Genomic DNA, 8,666 nt, shown 5'->3' with positions numbered 1-8,666 from the left:
AATTTATTTATGAAAGCAAAAATAAGCCACATACAGTGTCTTAAGAACAATAGCAAGGAACACACAAGCTAGTCAAAGGAAAGCAATACAAATCTGTGCCTTTGGCCCATGCAAATTTTCTTTTTCCCTTACTTTTGGCCTTACTATATACACATAGGCTGAACTCAATAAATGCTTACATACTAAAAATATGCATTCTGCAAATGAAAATGGAATCTTCTCCACATTTTTCATAAGTTCTTTTAGATGTTTAAAACATCTCTTAGGGCTTCCCTGGTGGTGCAGTGGTTGAGAATCCGCCTGCCAATGCAAGGGACACGGGTTCGTGCCCCGGTCCAGGAAGATCCCACATGCCGCGGAGCGGCTGGGCCCGTGAGCCATGGCCGCTCAGCCTGTGTGTCCGGAGCCTGTGCTCCACAACGGGAGAGGCCACAACAGTGAGAGGCCCGCGTACTGGGAAAAAAAAAAAAAAAAAAATCTCTTAAATTAGCATTAGGGATATTGGGTGTTTTTTAATTATGCTGCCAACCACCTCTTAGATGAACTAAATGCATTTTTGTCCAAACTTGTTTTAACACTTTCTAAAAATAAACATTTTTCTCTCATTAAAATGGACTCAATTATAAATAATGTTTCCCTCTTATGAAATTACTTTGAATTAGACTCTCTTTACTTTGGTTTGTATTGAAGTAGTTCTTAAATTAATTTAATTATGCCAGCATAGTTGTATCCATGCTGGCAAAATAAGCATGAGACAAACCACATAAAACTAAACAGACCTCAAGGGAATTATATTTGAATGGGGAAAAAAAAAAGCCAATCTCAAAAATTTACAAACTGATTTCATTTATACAGCATTCTTGAAATAAAAAAATTATAGAAATGAAGAAAAGATTAGTGGCTGCCGGAGTTGGGGACTGGGCAAAGGAGGCGGGTATAAAAAATAAACAGAATATGATTATTAATCAGAAATGTAGAAAGGTGAAGTCCTATATATCATTTATTTGAAAAATATCATTACACATTTAATCTTTTTCATTTCCAACCATATATAGTTTTCACCTTGGTGATGACCTTGCTGAGTGGAAAACATAATATCTTTAATACATGAGTTAAATCTAAGATGATGTTCAAAAGGATTGCAGGTAACCATTTATGTCAATAATAAATACAGTAGATTACTTTAAAAACCCGTACTTTGGGCTTTTTATTACAAATGCAATTGCTGACTTACCATAAATCAATGTGCTTAAAGTGCCATATGATATCAAATGTTTAGCTTAACAGCATAAAATTGAGCAGAAACTGTAAAATATGTTTTATAGATGCTATAAAACCCTGGGGCTGGAGGTCCTGCTTTTTTGCATTACTTTGATCCATCAGGTCCACTGAAAATTCCAGATAGCCAGTACACTTGGTAACTGAAAACTGGCTTTCAGAGTTTTACTCATTTCGGTTATTATGACCTCCAAGGAGAGCTTTTTTTTTTTTTTTTTTTTTTTTGTGGTACGCGGGCCTCTCACTGTTGTGGCCTCTCCCATTGCAGCCGCTCCATGGCATGTGGGATCTTCCCAGACCGGGGCATGAACCCGTGTCCCCTGCATCGGCAGGCGGATTCTCAACCACTGTGCCACCAGGGAAGCCCCAAGGAGAGCATTTTATGTTTCCTAACATGAGGAGAGAAGCAGAGGCTAGTGTAGGACCCACTGAGAGTTAAATCATTGTATCCTTTGTAATGCTTTTTGTTACTAGTCCTTCCTGTTGTATCAGGTCTCCCCTACCCCCACCCCTTGTGGGCCTTTAGTATCTGAAAAGAGGCTAATTGATATGTCAAGAGGGTAGTCTTGTTTGTCTTTAAATGTTTGTTTCTGTTAGAATTCATTTAGCAAATTGAGTCATTAAGCACTGTTCTGTGGTTTAGCAATAGAAAATACTGGGTAGAGGCAGTAAGAAAGAGTATGGAGGATGTGGATGGATGTGAGAGACCTTTAAAATATAGAGGCGGTCAGAGTTGGTGATAAAAAGAGATGAGAAAGAGGGGGAAGTCAAAGATGATGCCCAGGTTCTAGGCTTGGCAACCTGGTGGATGATGGTGCTATTGCTGAGATAGAGTACAGAGAAGCGAGCCAGGGCAGAGAGGGAGGATACACTGAATTTGAGATACTCATGGGTAATCCAGTATAAATTTCCAATAGCAATGGGTTATTGGATCAAAACCAGAAGGCAAATTAAAAGGAGTTAACTGTTGTAAACACCACTGATGGTGTTTTCCTTTGTTGCAAATGTAGTCCCTTCCATGTAAAACCATGTATCTCATGGATTCCTTCAAAGAATTACCTAGTTCAGCCTTCCATTTTTATATGTCCATCCAACCATTAATTTCTAAGCTTAAACCATCCATTGCCCACCTTTTAGCACTCAGAAAGTTTGCTACTTTTCGTCTTCAACCTATGAAACCTGGAACTGAAGTAATGCCTTGGTATGTAGCCAGAGATCAGCACTGAAGACATGAAAACACTAAGTAAAGAAATCTATGACATGTTAATGAAGGGGTAATATGGAATGATAAAAAAATGTTTCAGTCATTCAGAAGAAGGAAGGGAAAAATTTTAAATGGAACATAAAGCAGGCGGGTTAATTAGAAAACAAATAGTAAGAGAGTCACTATAAACCCAACTATATCAAGAACTAATATAAATTAACTAATCCAAGTAAAAAGCTAAAACTTTAATACTGTATAAAAAAATAGACACACTTGAAATATAGGAACACAGAAAGATTGAAACTGAGAGGATGAGTTTTCATGCAAATGTTTACCACAAGGAGCTGGGGTAGCTCTCCTAACATCAGACAGTAAATTGTGAGGCAAGAAGCATGAGCCAACAGGAAGCAGGACACTTTATAATGAACAGAGGGTCAATCCACCAGAAAAATAACACAATCTCAAATGCTTACACAATAACTTAGCTTTAACTTCAAAGTACAAAAAGTAAAAAATTGACAGATCTGAAATCCACTGAGGAAAGTCACTGATCAAGTTCAAAACTGATCTGGAGAGTGACTCACTTCTAACTCTGAACTCATTATTGCAAACCACCTGACTTTCTTGAGCACCATTGGCCTTGAGGTTGCCTCAGGGCCAGTCAGGAAGGGGCAGCAGCTGTACAGTGAGCTGCATCCATCCCACTAGATCTCTTGCTTAGTGAGACCTCTAGGAAACATCTCCAGGCACTTCAAGTAAAACACGATGTGTTTATTACGTCATTAAGTGAGACAGTTGCATTCCATCTGCATTTTTCTAAATGAATTCTAATCAATGTCAGCAGATCACCAGGGCCCTGTCCTGCCTTGGGATCCTCTAGCTCCTAGTCTTGTTGTCAAAGGACCAGGTACCTGGTGCCTCAGGAGCCCTCCTCAGACACTTAGAACAGTGAAGTGCTCCAGGAATATGGTCCAAAGGATGGTAAATATGTAGAGGATTTTTAAATGCTGGGTTTTAAATTTTAAAAAATATAACGACAGAAAAAAAAATCAGTAGAATTCAAGCAGGCTTTATTGGGAAGCTACTGGAGGATGTGTTCCACCCAAACAAGGGAGTAAACCAGGGAAAGAGAAGACATAGGATTCAAGAAACAGGGATTCAACACAGGAGAGTTGGATGACACATCAGAGCAGAAGGCCAGTGGGCTCCAGAGGGGCTGTGTTAAAAGTAAAACATCAACAGATTACCTGACACCTTTGACTATTAAGAGGAGATTAACAATTCTGGCAAAGAACTGAAAGAACATCCGGAATAGTTATAAATCACAAGATAATTTTGAACTCCAGGGAGAAAAATAAATGTTGCATTACAAAGGAAACATTATCAGTTTGCCTTAGCTGGGAAAAATATTTACAATAATCACCACGGTGTTAACCTTGACTATTGATTTAATAAAAAAAATTATGAGACAGTTACATTGGAAGAATGGGCAGAACAAGAGTGTCAAATCCTCATCTTTCACAGCAGGAAGTCAAGAGTTTATATCTAAATCTGAAAAATCAATACAGAAGCATATGATTTAGACACATGGAAGAAAGATCCAGAAGAAGCAGCGGAGCCAGTTGAAAGTGAGACTTTCATTTCTCTGATGAAGAGGAACATGTGGGAAATGGTAATCTGTCAGACCACAGGGAATTTTCTGGTCAAGTAGTTCCAGACTTTCGTAATTCTTACCCCCTAGTTCACTGGGTTCAGCCAAAGTCCTCCCTTGAGGATTGCCAGTGTAAGCTTTGAGGAAACATACAAACACACACAATGAACTTCATTTGAACTTTGTTTCATCCTTTTTTTTCTAAGCCAAAAGTGTCATAACAAATAGGGAAGGCGCCAGAGCCACACGGATAGGTGGGAGTGTCTGTGCAGAGGCTCAGGGATAGAGCCTCTTGTCAACATGGAGACCCATGAGTGTCTTCACCCAGTGAACAGGCACAGGTTTGAGTGAATGAAAGAATGAATGAATGAAAGTGAAAGAAAACCCCACTATTTTTCATACATCGTGAACGCTTAACAAATTTTAGGACCAACACTGTTTGCCTCTAGCGCTTCTTTCTGACTTGCTCAGAGATTTACTGGCCTATTGTGTGTTTTGATATATATGAAGTGTGCATCTCTAATGTGCAAGGGACACTCCTGCCTTCAAATATATTACTATCTGTTTGGGGGGGCAAAATGTGAACAAAGGAAAATTTAAGCTTATGGCCGTGGGCAGTTGAGCAGTGGGTGCAAAAGAAGAAGGTACTATGGGACTTGAACCCATAAGCTGAGTAAGGGCGTGTGGCGCAGGGAAGACTGACTTTCCCGACACTGGCTGTAAAAGTCCCTCTATTCTTTTCCAAGCATTTTGTTCACACTGAGGATGGAAAGAAGGGAAGACAAAAGTCAACAAAGTGCAAATTTGGTTGGCTTCCTGCAAGCATTCTCATGTTTACCTTTAAGGCTTTCACTCTAAGTCAGAGAAATAAGTTTCTCCGGTGATGAAATCTCACCAGTCTTTCCTTCCTGCCCCGACGGCAGTGGGAGGAGTGCCAGGAAGCTGCCTGCTCTGCTCACTCCTTGACTCCAGATATCAATTGATTTCCTCCATTTGTGTATTTCTTCCCGCTGGGACAAGCATTAAACCACTATCCAGGAGTAGCTAAGAGAACTGTCACTGGTCTAGGCCCCTACTTTTGGTGTTTTCTAATTCTGCAATTCTGTGTCTCCACTTCTGTGACCTCAGGAGTTTACTGGGTACAATGCCAGACACACCAGTTCACATCAGAACAGCCCCTTCCACATTCTAGGAGGAATGTCCCAGTGGAGGAAAATTCTTGGTCTCACATTCCACTTGTTCAGACTTCCAAGTAGAGTGTCTTTATTTCTTTAGCTCCAGTTACTTTGCTTTTATTTACTCTTGTACAGATATCTGGAGGAGCAATACTCTCAGTTTTGTAAATGTGCCTTTTTAGCAAAAGGGATGCCCTTGACATTTAGACATCCCTGACTTTGAGAAATAAGATAACTGCAACAGGCGTACAATCTTAAAAGGCTCTTGAACTCTATAGGTTGGGCATCACTTCTGGGGATCTGGTTCCTTGTATGTGTGTGTTAAAGTGCTCAGTTCTAACCATGTGTGTCCAGAACAGAGACTTGCTTAGAGAAGTCCCTTCAGAAAGATTTTTAGGTGAATGAAAAATAAAAACCTTGCATCTGATAGCCGTAAGCTTTTTCTACCACACAAGAGAGTGTCAGAGAGTTCCATTTTGTGTTCTTTTCAAATCCACTTGTCCATCCTGTGAGCTTACATAGACTCTACCTGTTTTGTTTGAGGCTGGCCTGGAAGCCCATGTATGCTGATTAATCTAGTGGTTCTATGGCTCAAATGTAGAGGAAAAGGCCTCTCTCCTGGCTGTTTTCAAATAATCTCCTTTGTGAGTCCAGCTCCTGGAGGCTGGGGCTCAATCTGCCATTTTCCATGAATCACACAGGCTCTCTAGAGTGGTTTATGGTGTAGGAAAATCTGTGTGGACAGAAAGCAGGTCTCCCCTTAGGAGTCATAGGAAGAAGGTCCCCATAAGCTGTGTCCTGGCCATGCTCCATTTAAAGATTCTCTTGTGGGTGCTGAGCACCTACTATGTGTCAGTGGTAAGCAAGACAGACATGTTTCTGCTTTCAGGGAACTCGAAGTCTCGTGGAGGAGCTGGAAGTTGTAGAGTCTTATAGGGCTACATAAAGGGACACATGGCCCAGACACCCAGAGAGTGATCTCTAAGAGCTGAAACCAGGCCAGAGCAGGTGGGCAAGGAGAGTTCCCAGCAGGGGAACAGCCCATAGGTGAGAGATGCTGTGATGTATTTGGGCTAAACCTGGAACAGAGAATGCACAGAGTGCAAGAAGCTGCAGATGAGGGAGGGTGAGGGAGGCAGGGGAAGATCACAGAGGCATCATATTAGGAGGTTTGGGCTTTATCCTGAGAGAAATGGGAAGTCACTGAAGTATCTTAAGTGCAGGGCGATGGGGGCATAATCACATTTGCATTTTAGAAATATCAGACGGTGATTTGAACAAACAGAGTGACAATGGATATGAAGAGAAGCAGCAGAATTTTAAGAGTCTTTTAGGAGACAGACTTTATATGTAGGAGGGAAAAGGATATGGGGGGTGACGGAGGAGGAGAAGTCAATATGAAGCTGCAGGCTTCTAAAATAAGCAAGTGGGTGAATGAGGTGCCATTCCCTGAGCTAGAGCTCACAGAGGAAAAGCAGGTTTGGAGAAGGTGGGAAGACAACTGATTCAGTTTTAACCTGTTGAATTTGAATTACCTGTAGGAAATCCAAGCATAGATAAATGTCCGTTAGATGGACACTGTGTATTTGGGTCTAGAGCTCAGCAGAGAAGCTGGGCTGAAAACAGGGACTTAGATAGCATCAGCACAAAGGAAAGCCGTGGAAGTGGGTGAGAGTGTGTCAGAGAAGAAGAGAAAACAAGGACAAAACCTTGAGGAGCCCCAACATTTAAAGGCAAGACAAACGAAGAGGAGTCTGTGGCGGAGACTGAGAGGAAGCATCCAGAGAGATGGGAGAAAAAACAGGAGTATGGAGTCAGGGAAGCAAGAGAGGAGAGAGTTTTAGGGGGAGGTGGATATCTCTGTCCAGTGATGCTGAAGGATTAAGCAAAACAAGGGTGGAAAAGTGTATGTTGGATCTAGCAGCAAAGCAGATGTTTTGAGTTGAATTGTGTCCCCCATTCCAAATTCATATGTGGAATTCTTAACCCCCAGTACTTCAGAATGTGACTATATTTGGAAATAGAGTCTTTAAAGAAATAATTAAGGGACTTCCCTGGCGGTCCAGTGGTTAAGACTCTGCACTTCCACTGCAGGGGGCGCGGGTTTGATCCCTGGTCTGGGAACTAAAATCCCACATGCCGCGCAGCCAAAGGAAAAAAATAAAAGTAATTAAGTTAAAATGAGGACTTATGGGTGGACCCTAATCCAACATGACTGGTGTCCTTATAAAAAGAAGGTATTAGGACACAAACCACACAGAGAGAAGACCATGTGAAGACACAGGGAGAAAGCAGCCATCTACAAGCCAAGGAGAGAGGCCTCAGGAGAAACCATCCATGTGACACCTTGATCTCAGACTTACAACCTCCAGAACTGTGAGAAAATGAATTTCTGTTGTGTAAGCCACCCAGTCTGTGGCACTTTGTGGTGGCAGCCCTCAAAGACTAACTCAGCAGTAGTGGTGACTTTGACAAGAGAGGCAGCTTTGAAAGCAGCATGAGGGGAAGTCAGGTGGCAGGGAGTGAGGAGTGAGCAGGAACGAGGACATGTCAATGATCACAGAAAATGATTTCCAGAACCCTGTCTGTGAAGGGAAGGAGAAGACACAGATGGTACCCGGAGGAAGCTGTGGGGTCAATGAAGGGGAGTTGACTAGTTAGTTGCTGGATTAGTTAGTTGGTTTAAAAGTGAAACAGCTAGTTATTAATAGCTCTGCCACTGAAGATTCATTTCAAGAAGCTCACTTTGTTTTTTACATGTTTTATAAATTTTATTTCTAAAAAGTATATGTTGTGCTAGTGTAAATGGTATTTCTTTTAACATCTTTATTGGAGTATAATTGCTTTACGGTGTTGTGTTAGTTTCTGCTGTATAACAAAGTGAATCAGCTATATGCATATGTATATCCCCATATCCCCTCCCTCTTGCATCTCCCTCCCACCCTCCTTATCCCACCCCTCTAGGTCACTTTTAACATTCCAAGGCTGGAATTTAACCAAGACCAAGCTAACACCCATTCTGGTCAGGGTTCTAGAGTGGCACTCTCCAATAGAGCAGCCACTGGCTGCATGTACTTATTGCAATTTAAATTAATTACAATTGAATAAAATTTAAAATTCAGTTCCTCAGTCACACTTGCCACCTTTCAGGTGCTCAATGGCCGCATATGGCATATTATGCAGCACAGAGAATATAGAACATTTCCATCATCACAATGGTCAATGCTGGTCAATGCTGCCCCAGAATTTATACTATCATCAAGTGAAGAGCTGGCGCAAACTCCACCATGTCACATGGTACAGCTTAAATGAATAGGGGAGGGTCAGCAAGAGAATGCATGTCAATCCCAAGCCGCTT

Source organism: Kogia breviceps, chromosome 5 (genome assembly GCF_026419965.1).
Source record: "Kogia breviceps isolate mKogBre1 chromosome 5, mKogBre1 haplotype 1, whole genome shotgun sequence".
Lineage (NCBI taxonomy): Eukaryota > Metazoa > Chordata > Mammalia > Artiodactyla > Physeteridae > Kogia > Kogia breviceps.
Note: the sequence above shows the minus strand (reverse complement) of the source record.